Here is a 20,527-nt window from a genome sequence, read left to right as displayed (position 1 = left end):
CACTTCTCCACATGACTTTTCCTTCTGTCTTGGCTTTCTTCTCGGACAGGCTCTCCCCAAATGCTGCCAAATCTGGCCACCAGTAGCAACAGCCTCCCTCCTGCCCATGAGAACCACGGTGGAGAAAGCGGCTCTTTCCCCAGGGTTCCAGCAAAGTACTCTGAGTGTCCCTCACTGGCCTGGACAGTCCCCGCCCTCCTCAAACCAATCATTCAGTCTTCAGCCATCCTGGTTTGGGTTAGATGCTGTTCCTCAGGCCAGGGACTGGGGTGAAGCCACTCAAACCAGAAAACAGTGAAGGATAAGTGGTTTAACAAGAAGTCAAGGGCTTTTACCAAAAGAGGAAGAAGGGCCACCGGGCTGGCATTACAGCTGATGTCACCTGTGTTATGAAATGCCCGGAGTTCTGAGGAAAAGTTAACAGCGTGTCTAGAGTAAAGTGATAAAAAATGAGGCTGCAAAATTAGGTTGAAGTCTGACGGGGAAGAGCTTTCTTTTTTTAAATGAGAAAAGCACCAGATGAGGTCTCTGGAGACCTGAGTTCTACTCCCAGCTCTCTCCAGAACCATCTGTGTGACCTTGCCAAGTAACTTAATATCTCTATCAATGCATCCTCAACTGTAAAATGATAAATTACACTAAAATAATCTCCGTGTTTCCCACCAACTCTGTCAAGTGACAATTCCAATGGAGCAAACTAGGTGTCACAGCTAGCTGATGTCACCCTCCCACAGACACACTTATTATCACAAGAAGGAAACACCCTCTCCCTACTCCCTTATCATGGGTTAGGGACACTGTTTAGCACCCGTAGCTGGTACAATAGAGCATTCTGACAGATGTTAAAATTAATTCCAGGCAGAAAGACCAGGATTCTTGTCAGTGCTTCCCAAGGGTGCCTGTGCCTCACTGTTACCTGGAGAGCTCAGAAAAAGTAGATTCCTGGGCTCACCCCTATGGCATTGAATGGGGCTCAAGAATTTGTATTTTTACGATTCTACTTGGTTTTGCTTACTCCTACTCTCCAGGCTTGGAAGTGGCAGTTTTCTTTTGGTCAATATTACTAAATACTAATCAAAAATTGTATATATCTATATGCCAAGAGAGATCCTGCTTTGGGAATATGTATCCCCAAGACATAGTCTATATTGCTTGACTCTAAAATATGGGGGGGAAATAAACACCACATTTACTAACATATTTGAGTTTTTTATGCTGAGATTATTTCATTCGCGAAGAATGAAGGTTTTCATAATATATATGACGCATCATCTTCATTCTGCCAGTTTCAGAGAATTAGTCATAACTTTGCAATTTTCACATAACATCCGAGTCACAATAAGAATGAAAGCACCCTTCACATATCTTCAGTCATTGATTTTTTTCAGTACATCTCCAGAATTTTTGAAAATGTGATGATGTAAGTACCTCAATATCAATCATATCTAGTGCATCTGTTCCCTTTTGTGATGAATGTTTGAATAGATCGCCACATTATATTTGATCAAGTTCCTAAGCTAATCAATAATTAGCTTTAGTCTTAATTTTTCTCAAGACATTTTTCTTAGATCAGTTTAGCCAATATTTTTTTTAAGTCCATATATTGAGCTGTGGTCAAATTAGTCACACAAAAAGCCTGACACCTGAGGAAATGACATGTCAACACAGACATGTTTACCTTAAGTCATTTTGTCATTCTGACTTCCTTCTCGTCTGTGTGAACGTGCGCTCTGGGTTTACCAGGAAATAGTTAACTTCAGCGTGATGCGTGTTCCTCCAACTGTAGGGAGGGACTTCTGAGAAAGCTGATGTGACGTACAAATACAATACAATATTTCCTTTCCACAAGCAGAAGAAAATAAACAATAGGTGCCCGCGTGCACACGCGCACACACACACATTTAAGATCAGCATGTGAAGTGCTCTGAGAAGAGGTTAAGTAAATGGTTGCTTCAAGTACAGTGGGAATCACCTCCAAACATCAAATAAATTCTGACTTTGCTACAAGAAAAAGACTTGAAGAAATATATGCTTCCTTTGCTGGAATAAAGAATAAAGGTGATGTTTTATTCTTTAATGGGCTACCCTTCTTGCTAGGGCTCTTTTGAAACAGAAAGAATTAATATTTCAAGGCACTAAATTGTTCATGCATTCATTTATCAAATATTTATTTAGCCTTTACTATGTCTAGACGGAGCACTTGGTACCAGGGAGATTTTTAGTACCTTCCATATAAACCAAGACGGAAGCTCCAATAGTTTTTGGAGTGGTTTTCCTGAGGCCTTGAAGTTGCCACAGCCCTGCAAATCAGAGGAGAGCTCAGGAGCACCTCAAGGCCCCTCTCTGCCCAAATGCATCAGCTGTCAGGACTCACAAGAGACACGCCCTTCTCCCCCAGGTTCATAGAGCACCTCCTCCGAGCCTACTGCTTCTCTCATCCTAATTCTGGGAAGGCAAATCGGACGCAGTCCCTACCTCCAGGAACTCCCATTCCAGAGAGAGAGAGGGGACATGTAAGAAATCCCAAGTGTGTGACAAAACCTACAATAATTGCAAGAGCAGAGAGCCAGGGCACCAGGGAGGGCAGCTAGCTCCATCTCTCATGGCAGCATGGGGCATTGAAAGTGACGTGAAAAGGAGGCAAGAAGGACCATGTGAGTGTGGCAGAAGGAAATGTTGGTGCAAGTGCAAAAGCAAGCATGGCCAGGTTGGGGGCAGTAGCACTGGATGTCTCGAGAAAAAGGGAAATGAGGAGGAGGGATAAAGAGCAAATACAAACGTAGATGTATTTTGGGCGTGAGACCGGAAGTTGAAGCCTTTCTTCCTGCATCGTCAATTTTCTCTGTGAAGTAGTCTGAGTCATCTTAGGAGGGGGAGCATCTTGAAGGCCCCACTGTTGCAATCTCTTCCTCGGGTGACGTGAGGAATGTGAGGACCTTGTGACAAGAAGCTGAGAATGAAAATGCACAACCCTATGGGGCAGCAACAGCTAAAGGATCCCTCCAGTCATTTCTGAGTAACACTTTGGCTGTAAGCTTGACTGTGAGGGGTGAGATTCCACCAGGAAATATCAAAGGATTTAGCTGGAATGTGGCAGATATGGAGGGCAGAGGGCAGAGCGGAAGAGATAGGTGGAAGTTGCCTCACAGAAACATTGGGCCCTGAAGGATGTCAGGGTTGCAAGCAATTTCGAGAAAAGATGAATCCTGAGTTAACTAATCAGGTAGAACAAGAAAGCTGTTGTAGGAAAATGTTCATTTACTTCATTATCCTGCTTACAATCCAGCACTGAGAGCACTACACATTGAAAGTTTTTAGAATTTATCATGCCAGAGATTAAACAGTTTGTCATTAATATTAAATTTAGAGCCATTTAAAATTAAAAGCAATATTCTATTTTTGTGTGTCAATAATAATTGAAAAACTAACCTTTAAATATGATTTTCTAGGGGCTGGCCAGGTGGCATAGTGGTTAAGTTCGTGTGCTCTGCTTCAGTGGCCTGGGGTTCACGGGTTTGGATCCCGGGCGTGGATCTACACACTGCTCATCAAGCCGTGCTATGGCAGAATCCCACATACAAGAAACAGAGGAAGATTGGCACAGCTGTTAGCTCAGGGACAATCTTCCTCAAGCAAAAAGAGGAAGATTGGCAGTAGATGTTAGCTCAGGGCCGATCTTCCCCACCAAAAAAATAAAGATAAAAATAATGTGATTTTCTATATTTGTTTTGGCAGACATTCTGTCTACATAAGCTATTGATAAGGAACATTGTAACCTCATCAAAACTTCTTAGATATATATTCATGGCCATCCTAAGCCTCTCCATGTTAGTTTCCTTTTCTTCAACCATATCTACACAAGTCCTTCTCTAGTCAAACTGGTCTATTCAAATACAATTTCATTATCCTTCTATATTAGAGCCTACACTAACCCCTTGCCCAACACCACTACCCTATTCCTATTTTTCTGGATTGTCTTCACCCTCAAGACACAGATGGCACCTCTTCTTTTCCATGGTGCAGTCACAGATAATTCTTCTCTATGGCAATGTCTCCGTTATTTGAACCTCTGTAGGAGACATTGCACATCTCCCTCTTCCAGTACCTATAAACATCATCCGTATTATAATTTTTTTTATTTCTGTTTAATCTACAATTTGATTTGTAGAAAAGCTAAAACCCTTTCCTACATGTCTTTGTATCCCCTCCCTTCCCATCACCACTCTCAACTCCTTCTCTCCAACATCTCACTCTCTGACCACCACACTCTGCATATTCCCAGCTCTCACCCGCTCCCTCCCATCATGAATGATCTCCTGCTTCATCCACTTTGTCTCTTCCTTAAGCTCTCCATTTCCTCTCACTCCGTCTGTTAGTTCTTTTTGTTTCCTTTTCCAGTCAGTCCAGATCACATGGTCCACCTCTTAGACCACAATATTGTTGACACCATCAGCTTCCTTATTGTTAAAAATCAACCACCCGGTAAAATTCCAAGCCTCCGTTCATCCAGCCATCAACCACCTCCACTACTGTATCCAGATTGCTGAAGTCACCTGAACGTTAGCACCATGGTCTCCCGTCTCAATGATGCACTGCCATCTTTCCATTTGATACCAGGCAGTTACTTCTCCCACTCTGCACTATAACTTTTCCAACATCTTTCGTGTTCTCCTCTAGTCACCAACCCCACAATACTCCTCTCACTCACAAGAGATTTGCCTTCCAATTTACAGAGAAAATAAAGGCTATTCAGTCTCATCTCCCATAACATCATGCCTTCCTTCTTCCAACAAATTTATTTGTTCCTACATTATCACTTTTCTTATATCCCAATGGATGGACAATTTCTTCTTCTAACCAAAGCTAATCAAGTTATCTGCATCATGTTATACATTATCCTCCTTTCCTCTTCAAAGACCTTGCTACTTTTCCCTCTCCTTCCTATATCTTCAACTTCTTGCTCTCTACCACCTCTTTTCTCTCAGCTTACGAACATGATCAAGGGTGTCTGCATTTTAAAAGAAAGAGAGAACAAAGCCCACCTTTGACCCTATGTCTCACTCAGCTATGGCCCCATATTTGTATCTATTTATTTCTGTGCCCCCAAACTCATTGTATCTCACTATAGACCTACTTCAGAACCCTCTACTCCATTGGAGTGGCTCATGCAAATGGCGCCAATGACATCCAGAGGATTTTTAGTTCCTATCTTTCCTGATTTCAGTATTGAATGCTGTTGGCTGTTTTCCACGTTCTATCCCTCTCCTGGTTTCTAGAAATAACCCCTTCTTGTTTTTCATCTATCTCCCTGGGCATTCTGTTTCAGGTCCCACCAGGTTCCCTCTTCCTAGATCTTTCTCAGGATCATGTCTTCAACTCGCTTCTCTTCTTATTATATAGTTTCCAACCCCAACTGAGCATTGGAATCACCTCAGAGATTTTTTGTAATTATTGATGCCTTGTCCCCATGCTAAGAGATTTTGATCCACTTGATCTGGGGTGGGTTCATACATCAATATTAAATGAAATAAGATAAGTCTGTCACCAGTGATTCTGGTGTATGGCCATGTTTAAGAACTACTGCTCTTCAGAGTTGCCCTGAGTAATTCTATCCATTTCCATAACTGTGCTTACTATCCATTATCAACTTTAGATTAGCCAGTACAACAGGGGAAGGAAATCATAGATAATCATCATGTCACAGAGAGAACATAAATAGACAAAATACACTACAAAATGGTTTTGCTTTTTTTTTTTTTGAGGAAGATTAGCCCTGAGCTAACATCTGCCAATCCTCCTTGCTTTGCTGAGGAAGACTGGCCCTGAGCTAACATCCATGCTCATCTTCCTCTACATTATATGTGGGATGCCTGCCACAGCATGGCTTGACAAGCAGTGCAAACCTCCATACCCGGGATCTGAACCGGTGAACCCTGGGCCGCCAAAGTAGAGTGTGCAAGCTTAACTGCTGTGCTGCTGGGCTGGCCCCCAAAATGGTTTTAAAGCCAATCTATTTAGTAAAATTTATTTTAAATATTCAGAGACTTATTTACCACTCTAGAGACATCATTCGAAAATATTAAAGTAATATAAGTGCAATGGTTTAGGGTTATACCATTTAAAGCAAAATTGGTCAAAATGTTTCAAAGCTGTCTTTCTCATATTGCTGTCTCTTAGAGCTGAGCTCTCCTTTTGTTCAGATACGAAAACAAAGACTACACGCCTGTTTCACTCTGAGCAAATTCTCCTCTTCACCTTTTAAATGGTCCAGCCAATCACTGGCATCACACAGCTCATCTCCGAGAGTGATCTCGTTTTTGCTGGTTGATGCCTGCCTTTTGCTATCACTGCCATTTTTCTTCTTTCCATATGGTAATGTTTTCTTTTCTCAGAGTCTCATACCTGAATTCATACACATTATAGTCAAAATACTCATTTTTTAAAACAACAACTTTCTGGTCTCCAAAAAGCACAATTCGCGGGGGCCAGCTGGTAGTGGTTAGGTTCATGCAATCCACTTTAGCAGCCTGGGGTTTGCAGGTTCATATCCCGGGCGCACACCTACACACTGCTCACCAAGCCATACTGCGGCAGCATCCCACATACAAAGTAGAGAAAGATTGGTTCAGATGTTAGCTCAGGGCCAATCTTCCTCACCAAAAAGAGAAAACAAAAAATCCAAAAACATGATTCTCAATTTAAGCTCATACCAAGAGAATGACAGTTCCGCCATGCCAGTGTCCTAGCCTCATATCCATTTGGTAACGAAGAGGGCTTCCCAAATTGTAGTAAAGGCTATGTAATCTATTGTTTACTAGACTCCAGATGACAAATATCTTCTAAAATATTGCTTCATGGACATTTTACTTTTTCAATAAATATAGTTTAATATTTTTTAACTGCATTGAATCCACCATCTGCAAAAAGTGTATGCTGAGCACCATGCATGTCTAGAGCTCCCAAATCTATAGTTCTATCTCCAATTCTTTGTAATAGTTTCAGACCGTCCTGCCAAAGGTCTGCTGAAAAATCCACCTGGATGCTGCATCGACACCTCAGTCCTAAAGTGTCCAAAATGAATGACTCATCTCTGTCATCCTGTCTCAGGAGCCTGCTCCTTCTCCAGACTCCCTCTTTTGGTGATCAGCACAACTATTACCACCTGATCGCTTCGCCAAACCCTGCGGAGGCTCAGGACTCTGAACGAGCTTCTCCTTTGCTGTTCTTATTCTGCTAGAACCCCCACATGGGTGATTTGGGTCAGAGGTAGAGTTAGCAAGAAATAGTGAGCCAATTTTCAGGAAGTCATGGGGACAAAGAAAAAACAAATTTTCAGCAACTGTTTTGAAACTTACCTGACTCAATTCTGAGTCCCTGGATAGAGAACCACAGCCTCAGGAAGCACGTGTCTATGTCGTGCATTTCGTCACTTAATTGCACCATGCCTGGTGTGGTAAATTGACTCGACATACCTGTGTATGCCTTGTCTCGAGAAGCAGTGTGGTGTGGCGCAAAGTGCACTGACTACGGGGTCAGAAAACCAAGGTCCTAGGTCATTAACTAGCTCTGTGAACTTGGGAAAGACCTATATATGTCCTACCCCACTGACTAGTGTCTTCTCTGCCCTCCAAACCAGCGAGGACACAAAACCATTCCTTTGGACAAGAATTTTTAAATGCTCATTTAGTCACTTGACCTTGGCAGCTCCTCAATTTAGCTCACACTCAGTTCTTTCCACAGTGCCCCTTACTGTTTGTTTATATTATTTTTGTCCATAGGCCAGATCTTCTTTAAGGTCTTATTCATGTCGACATCCCACCTTCCAACCCAACCCCTCATCCCTACCCACTCCCAACCCCATCCCCCCAGCATTATGCATGTGGTAAAAAATCAAAAATGTTTGCCCAAACTTGCTGAAAACAAAGTAGTAATATGCATCAAGTACCTTAAAAAGAAACATATTCTTTGACCTAATTATTCTTTTAGAACCTAGCCTTAATAAACAATTCCAAATGCAAACAAGAATATGTCTGCAAAGATGTGCAATATAGTGTTGTATTAATTGCAAAACAAAACAAAACAAAAAGAATGGGACAACACAAATAATTATCAAGAACCAAAGACTAAGTAATTCATGGAATATCCAATGATAGAAGCTTCATATATATGAATATATGATACGTGATGGAAAGGTACTAAGCATCCTTGAAAAATGTCTTAATAGGAAAGAAAACGTACTATTAAGTGAAGAAATTAAGTGTACAAAAACTATATGCATTATGATTCCAGTTGTGCACATACCACACACATACAAAGAAAGAAGACTATGGAAATACGCCAAAATGTTAACCATGGATATTCTTGGAGTGAGATTATGGTATGATTATTTTTCTTCTAAATCCTTTTCTGTATTTTCAGTTTTCTATAATGTACATGTATTACTGACTAATAATCAGAAGAAACAAGTTTTAAAACTTTGCTAATAAGTGAGTTGATTAATTAAAAAAACTTTTAGAGGAACTAATTTATTTAACAATAAAATGGAACTAATAATACTATTCCTGCTCCCATATTCTCATACGTGAAGCTTAATGGAAACACTATATACTCTGCATTAAAATTGTTAATGGTTTCCTCCATAGGTTAGTAAAATTTTAAAGAAAAAATGACATCTTATATTTCTTTCAGATTAATGACCTCTAGGGCACATAGTAAGACATGGCCAACAAATAGTTGTTAAGAAATTATGACTTACAAAGATTAAGCCCTTTAATTTTGGAACTCTGAAATAGACAGTAATGCAAATCAGTGCTCATCTATAGTCATTACAAAGGAAGAAAAAAGAGCTAGACTATTCAGAGCATATTGAATGTCAGATAATTTACATCCGTTTACTGGAAACTGTGGTATGAGGTAGGAATTAATAGCCTTGTTTTATACATTGAGGAGGTTGAGATTTGGAGAAGTAACTTCAGCAAGATCGCTGAAGTAGATTATATTCTGAATATTCTCTGCTATTTCCAAAGGGCCCCTCCCAATAAGGAGATTATACAATTCTACCCCATTGACTCAGGCACGGCCATGTGCCTTGTTTAGGCCAATGAGCAGAAATATCACAATGTCCACCACAAGCCCTCTTTTCTCCCTCTCCCATGAGGCCACAATGTCCTCAACAACAACAAGAAATGACTGCTTCTTTATTTTGTGTTCTAGAAAGAAAACGTGGCCTTTTGGCTCTCTGAGCACCACCATGGCGGTAGGCAAGAACAAGTGACTTACAAAAGACGGCAAAAAGGGAGCCAAGAAGAAACTGGTTGATCCATTTTCTAAGAAAGATTTGCATGATGTAAGCACCAACTATGTTCAATATAAGAAATATCAGAAAAACATTAGTCACGAGAACTCAAGGAACCAAAATCGCATCTGATGGCCTCAAGGGTCGTGTTTTTGAAATGAACCTTGCTGATCTGCAGAATGATGAAGTTGCATTTAGAAAATTCAAGCTAATTACAGAGGATGCTCAGGGCAAAAACTGCCTAACTAACTTCCAAGGCATGGGTCTTACTCGTGACAAAATGTGCTCCAAGGTCAAAAAATGACAGACCATGATTGAAGCTCATGTTGACGTCAAGACTACCAATGGTTATTTGCTTTGTCTGTTCTGTGCTGGTTTTACTAAAAAATGCAACAATCAGATTCAGAAGACCTCTTAATGCTCAGCACCAACAGGTCTGCCAAATCCAGAAGAAGATGATGGAAATCATGACCCAAGAGATACAGACAAATGACTTGAAAGAAGTGGTCAATAAATTGATTCCAGACGGTATTGGAAAGGACATAGAAAAGGCTTGCCAGCCTATTTATCTGCTCCGTGATGGCTTTGTTAGAAAAGTGAAAGTGCTGAAGAAGCTCCAGTTTGAATTGGGAAAACTCATGGAGCTTCATGGTGAAGGTTGCAGTTCTGGAAAAGCTACAGGTGCTAAAGCTGAATGAGCCGATGGATATGAGCCGTCAGTCCAAGAATCTGTTTAAAATTCAGACTTTTAATAGAGAGGAATAAAAAAATCTTATTTGTTGAAAAAAAAAAAGAAAACCTGGACCAAAGTCATAGTCAACCCAATATAAACTGTAATGTGAGCGAACAATAAACCTTTGTGGTCAGAAACTACCGAGAACTGGCCATGTACATCCTAACCTAACCTATGCCAATTAAGAGTCACTAGTGACTGGTGATGACAAAATTCACACCCTAGTCCATTTGGCTCTTATGTCCGTGGTCTTTCCACTACATCGTGCAATCAACTCTTAAGTTTTCAACTGTTTTGCTGAAACTTATTTTTATGCTGAGAAAGAAGATATAATAAAACAGTAGTTTGTGTGGGTCAGGGATGTTTTCTGAATGGAAAACTGAAATAAATAGTAGTTTGCTTCCCCGTGACTCTGTATTTCCTATTATATTACAAGTAATTTTAAAGATTTAATCTAACACCCTGGAAATTGCCACTCACGCCTGCAGACTGACGCCTAGCTAAGATCTCAGGTGTTGAGTTAGCTTATTTCCCGATGTTCATACAGAAAACCCACATGCAGGCAAATCCTCTGCTCTTTTGCTTTGGGAGACTGAACTCAGGGGTACATGTTATCTCTTATTTGGGAATCAATCCTGTGGATGAGGAAATGGACTTTTTTAAGGCTTCTGCTTTTATCTTGTCAAGGTGCCACTAGGCCACTCTGTGGGTGGGAATCTCTCAGTGCTGGCATTCTAGGGGCTCAGAGATTATCAGGAAGGCTTTCCAAAGAAATGGCTTCCTCTACTTGGGGGTCCGCTCCTCCTGAGCACAGCCATTTGCTGCCGTGGAGATTCAATCTCTTGGCAGTTACTACCAGACTCGCTATAGAATTTTACAAAATTCCTGGCAAGCTTACCCATACTATTTTGAAAGTCTGGAAACTGAAAGTTAGTTTCAAACTGCTTATAGGTTATGACAATAAAATTGATGATCAAACCTAGTCAAACTCATTAAGCCTTGGCCTTGGGGCCCGAGAGCACACACATAAATACAAATACACACATACCACCTCCTTTATGATGTAATCCAAAGCCTCAGGACTCACCAGTGTTGAATACATCTGAAGTCACAGCAATTTTTGTACTCAAGTCTCTGATTCATCTCCCCCTTTTTCATGTCAAATTTTAGCCTTCTCAAAAATAACATCCCTGCCCCAAAGATGTATTTGAGGAGTATTCCTAGCAGGAGTTTCATGTGCATTCTGGAACAAGTCTTGATCCACTGGACATAGTATAACTATTTCCAGTCTTATACTGGACAAGCACCATGCCCAGGAGCACCCTCTGTGTCCACCATTATTTCTTCTACTTCTAGAAGACTTTGCCTTGCTAAAGGTGCTGTCTCCTGATATATTGAAATTATATGGCCCTCATGGTACTGATACACAGCTGTGTTCACATCCTATCTAAGCTAGGGATCTGAATCAATATGTCACCATTAACTATTTTTATCTTTATCCTCCTACCCCTTCTAGCAAGGATGCACAATCTCTCTCCCTTCAACCAAAATACAAAAGCCATTACGTAGACTAAACTGATGTCTCCTTACCACCTCTATCACCTCTTCAGGTTCTCCTCACTGAGGACCCAGCACAAATTTCCCTTGTAATTTCTTATATCTTTACAATATCTTATGAAGTTTTTAAAAAAATGTATGCCTATAGTACTTTATTGAAGTATAATTTACAAACAGTAAAATAAAAAACCTTCGGTTTACAGCTTGATGACGTTATACTTCAATGTAGCCTAGTCAAGATAGCGAATATTTTCACAAGTCCAGAAAGTTTCTTCAGTCACTTCACAGCCAATAATGTCAAACCTCTGCAGGTAACTGCTCTTCTGAATTCTATCTCCACAGATGAGTTTGATGTATTCTTGAATTTCATGTAAGTAGAATCACCCATCTACTTTTTTGTCAGTATTCTTTTGCTCAAATAACTTTTGACTGTAATAGTAACTTATTCCTTTTTATTGCTGAGCAACAGCTGTATATGTATGAATGTCACAGTTGGTTTATCTATTTTTCTGTGGATGGACATTTGGGGTCTATTATGAACAGAGCTGCCATCAATATGCTCATGAAAGTCCTTTTATGGGTGTATATCTAAAAGTGAAATGGATTAGTTGTACAGTAAATGTCTTTTTATTAGAAACCGCCAAATGGTTTCACAAATTATGCACCATTTTATATTTCCACCAGCGAAAGATGAGAGTTCCAGTTACTCCACATACAGAAGGGTATGTGGTGGTGTTTCATTGTTTTTCCTTAGTTCCTGAAAGCCTGTTAGCCAAGCTAATCCAGTCGTATGGCAAACAGAACATAGTGCCTGTGTTCAGGTTAAACAATGGTGATTCTTACATGCTTATAAGCTTCTACACACTAGACCCTCAAGATAGATTTTCCTTTCCAGAGATCAGGGAAAAAAACTAAAATAAAAGCCTGGAGTCTTTTATCCAAACAGAATTTCTCTATGTCAGCTGCTACTGTTGTGCATGCTTGAAGGAAAAGTTTTTAATTTTGTCTTGACGTTTTTATTACCTGATGGCTCATTTTCAGAATCCCTCACCCTTGAAGGGTACTTGGTGATTTCAAACGCTCATTGGCTCTCATTGCAGCCTTTATAAGTCAGGAGATAAAAGGGTTATCCACCTGCCCGGAACTCCATGGTCGGCAACGGGTGCTCAACAAAAAGAGCAGCCCCGGTAGTGAGGTTTCCCAGAGGAGGTACCGAGAAGCTCCCTGTTCTGCCTGAATTGAAACCACGTTCCAGATCCGCACTAGAGTTAGAGCTGAAGAGACTCCAACACCTGGAGACTAGTCACTTGAGCCCCCCTGCCCCTCCGCTCCCCTCAAATATGCAACAGTGTTGACTAATGAGCACATGGCTGCCGTGTGCTATTTACTGCTGGGCTAGATATTTCGTAACTGACTCAGCTGAGGCCCAAATCAACAGTTACAAAGTGGTGAAATTCAAGGTGGTGGTAATTTCTTAAGAATTTGTTTCATAATTAATTAAACAGACACTGCCCCTTCACTGGAAATCTTCATATCCCAGGTACTGGAACACAGTTGTTTCAGAGAAGTACATTCTAGCTTTCCTTTTACTCTGCTCTTTCTGTGTTGGTTGCACAAGGTTAATTAACACAGGATTTGAACAACATTTTCCCTGGATTAATCCATTATAACAGAAATATACTTTTAAGTAAATTATTTGGAAGAAGAGGATTAGGCACATGTAAAGGAATTACTGGATAACTTTAACTAATGGACTAAAATTAACCGATATGATCTCTAATCTTTATTTTCTCTAAATTAATTTGCATATCTATGTACATGTTTTTGTCCGTGCGTGTTTGTGCATGCACACTTGCAAGCTTCGTAATTAATTGAATCAGGAACCCTAAAGCTGCCAAAGGCGACAGCCAGGCCTAACCACCTTTGCCCTGTACAGGTCTAAATCTTCATGGATTATTCATTCTTGTCTTTGCGATCTCGAAGGCTTTAAAAAGAGCTATAAAAACTGGGAGACGGTTAGGGCTGAGTTTTGCAATATCTTGCAGTCAACAGGCATTTGCCCAGGGAAGTAATTGATGGACCAAGATACAGCTGTGACTTCTGCTGCTGCTTTTTATCTTCTAACTTAAGTCATTTGTTTCCCAACTCTCCTAGTTATCTCAAACTAACTATGGAAATTTACTAAATCTCCTTGAGGAAACAGCCTATATGATTTCCCAAGAGAATATTCAGTGGACATACAGGATCTTGGTCCACTCAGAGTTGCATGACCTTCCAGAGCATCAGTTTCCTCCTCTGAAAAACAAAATTCGTAATACTTATCTTGGGATAATTGGAAAAGCAGATGGATTAGTGATTGTGGAGCCCTTTATTAACTTTAAGGCATGGCAAAATGTTATTCGTTGCTCTTTACAAACAGAAAAACCAAAATGAGTGCCTAGAGTGGGCTATCACTAAAAGTCTGACCTGAATGTATCAATAAGATGCGCAGTATTTCTCTCAAAGTGTTTTACATTTCATGTCAAGGGGGAAAAATAAGATAAATCGTGCCCAAAAGAGAGTGTGCTGACGGAAGGTATGTCTGACAGAGGTTGAAAGTAGAGAAAAGGAAGGGCAACTAGAAAAACTGAGAAAGAAAGGAGCTGGGACAGAGGCGATAACACAGACAAATGAAATATACTTGTGCTCATAAAATTTAACAATAAAGCTGTTAGACTGTACGATAACTAACTTCGCTAGGATACACATTAAAGTGACATTTAGAGATCTGGTAAATCAAAGAACTGCATCAATCCTCTTTTCAGGTGTACCTATTGTTTGCAGAACCCATCTCTACTTATGACTCTGCCCCTTATGTTATGGGATCACCCTGAACCTTTGGCCCAGGAGCCGTTCCAGTAACTGCGCTTCAGACTGCTCTGTGTGCTACATTGTTTATCATCTACGTCCAGCCTGAGACTCATCTGTGGCCTGGACTATATTTGCCTCAGTTCAGTTCACCTTACAAACATTCTGGGGGGCGTCTTGCTTTCTTTATCCTCCAACAACTCAGTGGAACGACACTTGGATGAAGGAGGCCTCAGCCCTGATCTTCGGGACCTATTACTGCTAATCAGATCTTGACCCATGGAAGGGAATTTGGAGGGGACTCTGATTAAAGTTCTCTGATTTCTTTCTACAGCAAGACTTTGTCGACTGTAGATGTCATCCCACTCCCACCTGAGAAAGCCTGATTCGCAAAAACGCCCACCTCCTAAATGGATCCATTTAAAAGTGTCCCTTGGGTTTATGAAAAGATTTGCTATAGGATTTCTTTAAATAGCTCTTTTACTGCATTTAAATAAGAGTTCATTTACCCATTTTCAGGAACACATCCATCCCAGGTAAAGTGTGGGATTCCTGCATAAGGATAACACAGGAGGAATATCTTTAAAAGCCTAAAGGCCTGCCTAGACAGCACAATAAAAAATACTGAATATTAATCTTGTTCACAAAGAAAATGGCCTCATTTCTTCCAAGTCCTATTAAGGCTTTATGCAAACATGGATCACCCATTACCCACTGTCCTTTGCATTCTAGTTGCTTGGGCTTGACATTTAGATGTGTCCAGAATCATGTATTTTTAAGATAAACTCCCTTTCGTATGTGTAAAAGAAAGTAGTGCCTAGAGGGAGTCACAAGGTTAAATATTTCTTTTGAAAATAGCATGAAAGGAGAGTAGAAGCATGTAGCCTTCAATTATCCATGTTAATATGGGGCAAGATTAGTTTACTTAATCCAAAAGCTTTTATTTTAGACAATACATTCAATTCTTTAATTAATTCCTTCACGATAAACATTGCTTTTTATTTCTTATTAATACCTTCACCTCCTCTCCTTTCTAAATCTCCACCCAGTTTTTGTTTTCTAAGAGCCCAGGAATATTCTATAGACACGAAAGAGTTAGATCTCACCTCTTCAGCTAATCCACGTAATTACCCAACTCACCTCCAAGCAATGTGCTAACTGGAAAGACAACATATTTCATTAGTGAGTATGCATGGTTGGTGAAACTGGATCAACGAGATTCTGCTCTGTCAAGGTCCAGGTTTCTGAATTTCTGTCCTCAGTGAAGCTCTGTAGGTTAGAGCAGTATTTCAGAGACACCGAAGGCTTGAATTAGTTTCTAGATTCTTCCTTTGTACCTTCTCTTCCAGTCGTGTTTAGCCATGTACAAAACTCTCCCATAGCCATTTAAAAAAATCTCCTTTGATTCCATTCTATCTTCTGACTAAAACTCAAAATTTTTATTCCCTTCTCCGAATTCCTCGGAAGCACAGCCTACACTCCCGTTTGCTTGAGAACTCAGTGAAATCCGACATCAGCTTCATTACTTGACTGAAATCGTTCTTATTGTTCCTCCTAAGGTCACAAGCAACTTCTAAGTTTCCGTATCCAAAGGATATTTTTCAGTCTTTATCTGTGGAAGGCGACTTGGTTTAAAACTGTTGACCACCTCTTTCTTCTTAAAACTCTACTCCCTTCGTCTCCATGCCACCACATCTTTCTGGTTTTCTTTACATTTTTATGAGCATCCCTTTTGCCTGTTTTCTCTGCACAACCATTCAGTGTGGCCCAGGCAGAGAGCTTTATCTCACCATTCTCCATCTATGTTCTATCCCTTTGTGGTTTCATCTACACCTGTAGTTCAAGGATTATATGTTGCTAATAGCTCCCAAATTCAATCCTTTGTACAGCTCTCCCACCGGAGACTGAGATCGTATGCTGAACTACAGGCTGGATAACTCCACCAGAATAAACAATGGAGTTTCAAATTCAACATGTCCAAAGCTGAAATTTCCCATTTCTTCCTTAAATTTGTTCCTATTCCTATATTCCCTATTTAGTTTACAGTACTGCCATTCAAACAAATATTTAAACCAAAAACCTGCACGTCATTCTTGACTCGGTCAGTTCCTGCAATCCTAAGAGGTAATCGATGAAATCACAAAATCCTGATGATTTTACCTCTAAGTACTTCTAAAATCTATCTTTTTTACTACCCCAACTAGTACTATTATAACTAAAGCTCTTATCTCCTCGTAAGCAGTGTGGCAACCTCCTCGATCATCTCATTTACAGTCTTCTCATCTTCCACTAGCCACTAGAGTTCTATCTAAAATGTCTATCTCGTTAATGGCTCCATATCTCCTCAGAATGAAGTCCAGGCTCCCTTATAGGGAACATGGTCCCTTGCCCACTTCTATGCCCTCATTTCTTGCCACTCAATTTCACACCTTTAATTTTTCCCCATTCAATTTCACACTTCATATTTCAGAAAGCTTGAAGTGCCTATTTCCCATATGGCGTTCAATTTCTTGCCTCCACACTTTGTTCAGCCTGTCTCCATTCCTATCTCTTTGCATCTTCCCCTCACCTCTGCCAACACCCTCTACCTGCCTAGCTTCTACTCATCTTTTGAGAATGAGTTAAGTATAATCTCCTAAAGCCTTTTTGATGACAACACCACTCTCTCCACCCCAGGCTGAGTTAAATATCTCTTCTCTAAGACATCATAATGGCTTGCACATTTCTCTCCTGCATACTCATCCTCAGTATTTAGCATTGTACCTAACGAGAATTGGCTCTCATGAATATTTGTTGAGTTAATGAATGCGGAATAACAGGTTGGCTTCCTGCTGACTGGGCTTTTAGTATTTTGTCAGTCTAAGAGGTGATGTCATTCCTTTCCACCATAAAGGAGACTGAGCAGAAGATTGTGACAAATGATTTTATCACCATTTCCTTTTAACAGTTGAGCCTCATGATGTTGTTTTAAGAGTTACAAACTTGCAGAAAGACCAACACATCCAGATCTAAATGTGGCCATCAAATTACATTTCAAAAGTAATAATTTCAAAATAGCTCCCATTGTGGAAAATGTGTGACAAATTTCTGCCAACGATCAAAGGTTGCCCTTTCTTCCAAATTTTTCATTGGAGATGCCAACAGGTACGACCAAGTTTCACCTTTGTGTCTCGTCTCTATCTAGGCCCTGGTACAAGGGTGGTAATTGATGTAAAACCTGGTTAGAAAGTTGGTCACCGAAGAGAAGACGTGAAAAATCTGAAAGCATGGGAACCACCTTTCCAATCATCAAGAGATAACATAGTGCATTTTTACACTATTTCAGAATTTTCAACTCCAGAAAAAAAGAACAATGCTTCCTGAAACTCACAAGTCAGCGCCTGGCCTTTGTCTCACAGGAAGCATCTGGGGGCTGCAGGTCGCAGGCCATGAGGGTTACAATGGGAAGGTTTCACAGGGATGATTAAGTGTGCGGAAACTGGAAGTTTTGGGGGAATAGGATGTGAATATTTTTTAAGACAAGAGCAAAGAAGCATAGACAACAGAAGGACTTTCGGAAGAGATCTGAAAAAGAAACCAAGAGGCTTCAAGAGAGAAAAACAAAATAAGTCAGATAATTACTACCCATTGTGTAAAAATGATAAAAAGGGAAAATTGAGAGACTGAGTTTTTAACTCAAAAAAAGACAGAAGAAATGCAGCAGCATCTGTGGGTGACTAGATCTCAGGTGCTTCACTTGGGAGATGGTGGGAAACAAGGAAATACTGAAAGGAGGAAGGATAGTCCTTTTTATCAGAAAGTTTTCCAGCTTTATAGACAAGAAAGTATTTAGTTCTTTACCTGCATAATACTTTCCTTTGTTAAATCTTATGTTACATATCACTAATTTTCATTTAAGCTTTAAAACTAAAAAATTAAATAATTTTTCTTAAATATTTGATTCTAAATAAGATACTACTCATTAGATTGTCCCCCCATATCAATTCATTTTCTAATTTGTGACATTAGTATTTGGAAATTTATATTCCACTCTTATCCAATGGGGATTCCCCGTTCAAAATATGAAACCCAAGAAACTAACTCCAAAACTCTCCAGGCTCATGCCCCCTTCAGCTGCCAGAGGGACTCAGCCTTGCTCTTCGTTTCCCATGCCCTTTCCCCAAAGGCTTTGACTCCCAGCTCAGCCATCAAGACTGCCGGAGCAGTCTCTTACCTAACAGTTTTTAAAGACTCAAGTTTTCGTAATGGATCACCGTTCATATAAGTAGACAATTGTAAGTGGAAAGTTGAGTTCTATCTCTCTTGAAATGAAATAACAGAAAAATGGATGAACATACTATTTTAGATTAAATGCAAATATGTTTGGTCTGAGCTTGAAAAGTCAGTTAAATGGGGTTTCATTAATATTTTGTAGTAACACAATACATAAGCACTACTAAAGCAAAAGCTATATTTTCAGAATATTTAGACAATATCTTTAAATTTTAGTATCACCAAGGCACTTTACATCCTGGAAGCCAAAACCCCACAGAAAACAATGTCTAAGCCACAAAATATTTTAGGCCTAGCCAAAAGAAAAAAAGACACGATATTGAAAAGTCAAATTTATTACTACATTAAGGAATCCTAAATTTGTCTACTTATTATGCAAAAACAGTGACTTTTTTCATTTCTAAACTATAAACACACCTGTAAATGTTACAAATACAACACCTTATTGATGCCTAAAATGAACCCCAACGTGAAACCATTTCTCCAGGCTGTTCTCCATGGGTTACAGGGAAACAGGACCAAAAGACAGAAGAAAAGGCGTTGGCACTTCTGTTTTATTTGGTTTAAGCATTTCTTTGTTGTTTTGAGATATTCCCAGACAGTAATGCCATTAGTGTTCATGTGGGTATTCTTACTAGTCCAGTGAGAAGACATTCTGCTAACATTCTCCATAGCAGTTGAAATAAAAATTACGGTGCCAGGAAAAACAAAACACTCTCTGCCACATAGGAAAGTAGGATCTGCAGAAATCTCCTAAGCAGAGGTATAGAAAATTTCAGCCTAATCCTTTGTATTTTCCTTCTTCAACACCCTTTTGGTAGGGACGGAGCACGGCTTCTTGGTGTGGTATGACACGGCATGTGTATTACCTATCCACTGCTGGTTACAAATTACCCCAAAAAACATTTCGTATCTCACACAGTTTCTGGAAAGTCAGAGATCTGAGAGTGGCTTAGCTGATAGTTCTGGTTCAGGACTCATGAGGTCACAGTCAAGCTAGGGTGACCAATAGTCTCAGTTTGCACGACAGAGGAGTTTCCCAGAATTTTGGCAGTAAAACTGGGAAAGTCCCTGGAAAACCTAGACAACTGGTTCCATTAAACTGAGGGTCATTTGGGGCTGAAATCTCTGAAGACTTGACTGGGGCTGGAGCATCCACTCCCAAGTTTACTCACATGGCTGTTGGCAGAAGGCTTCAGTTCTTTACTCTGTATTCCTCTCCATAAGACAAGCTTATAACATGGCTTCCCTCAAAGACAGTGATGCCTCACTGCCTTTTATGGCCTAATCTTCAAGTAGTACAACCTCCTGCCTTAGTCTATTTGTGAGACGCAAGACTTTAAGCCCAGCTCACATTAGAGGGTAGGGAATTATAGAAGGGTAAGCATACCAGAAGACAAGGATGATTCCGGCCATCTTGGAGATTTGGCTACCACTGTATGGTGTGGTATGGTATGGTATAGTATGTATGGTTTGGTGTGGTGTGGTGTGGTATGGTTTGGTATGGTTTGTTATGGTATGGTGTGATATGGTTTGGTATGGTATGGTATGCTATGGTATGGTATGGTGTGGTGTGGCATGGTATGGTATGGTATGGTATGTTTGGTGTGGTGTGGTATGGTTTGGTATGGTATGTTATGGTGTGGTGTGGCATGGTATGGTGTGGTATTGTATGGTATGGTTGGTGTGGTGTGGTATGGTATGGTATGGTTTGGGATGGTATGATACAGTGTGGTGTGGTATGGTTTGGCATAGTTTGGGATGGTATGATATGGTGTAGTATGGTTTGGTATGGTATGATATGGTATGGTTTGGTGTGGTGT

General features: G+C 40.2%; 1 pseudogene; it reads left to right on the top strand.

Moving 5' to 3' along the window:
• Positions 1 to 9,250: 9,250 nt before the first annotated feature.
• LOC124247571 (40S ribosomal protein S3a-like) lies at positions 9,251 to 10,032 on the top strand (annotated as a pseudogene).
• The last annotated feature ends 10,495 nt before the right edge of the window (positions 10,033 to 20,527 follow it).

This window comes from Equus quagga, chromosome 11 (genome assembly GCF_021613505.1).
Source record: "Equus quagga isolate Etosha38 chromosome 11, UCLA_HA_Equagga_1.0, whole genome shotgun sequence".
Classification (NCBI taxonomy): domain Eukaryota; kingdom Metazoa; phylum Chordata; class Mammalia; order Perissodactyla; family Equidae; genus Equus; species Equus quagga.
The sequence above is the reverse complement of the archived record's forward strand: the minus strand, read 5'-3'. Positions and strand labels throughout refer to the sequence as shown.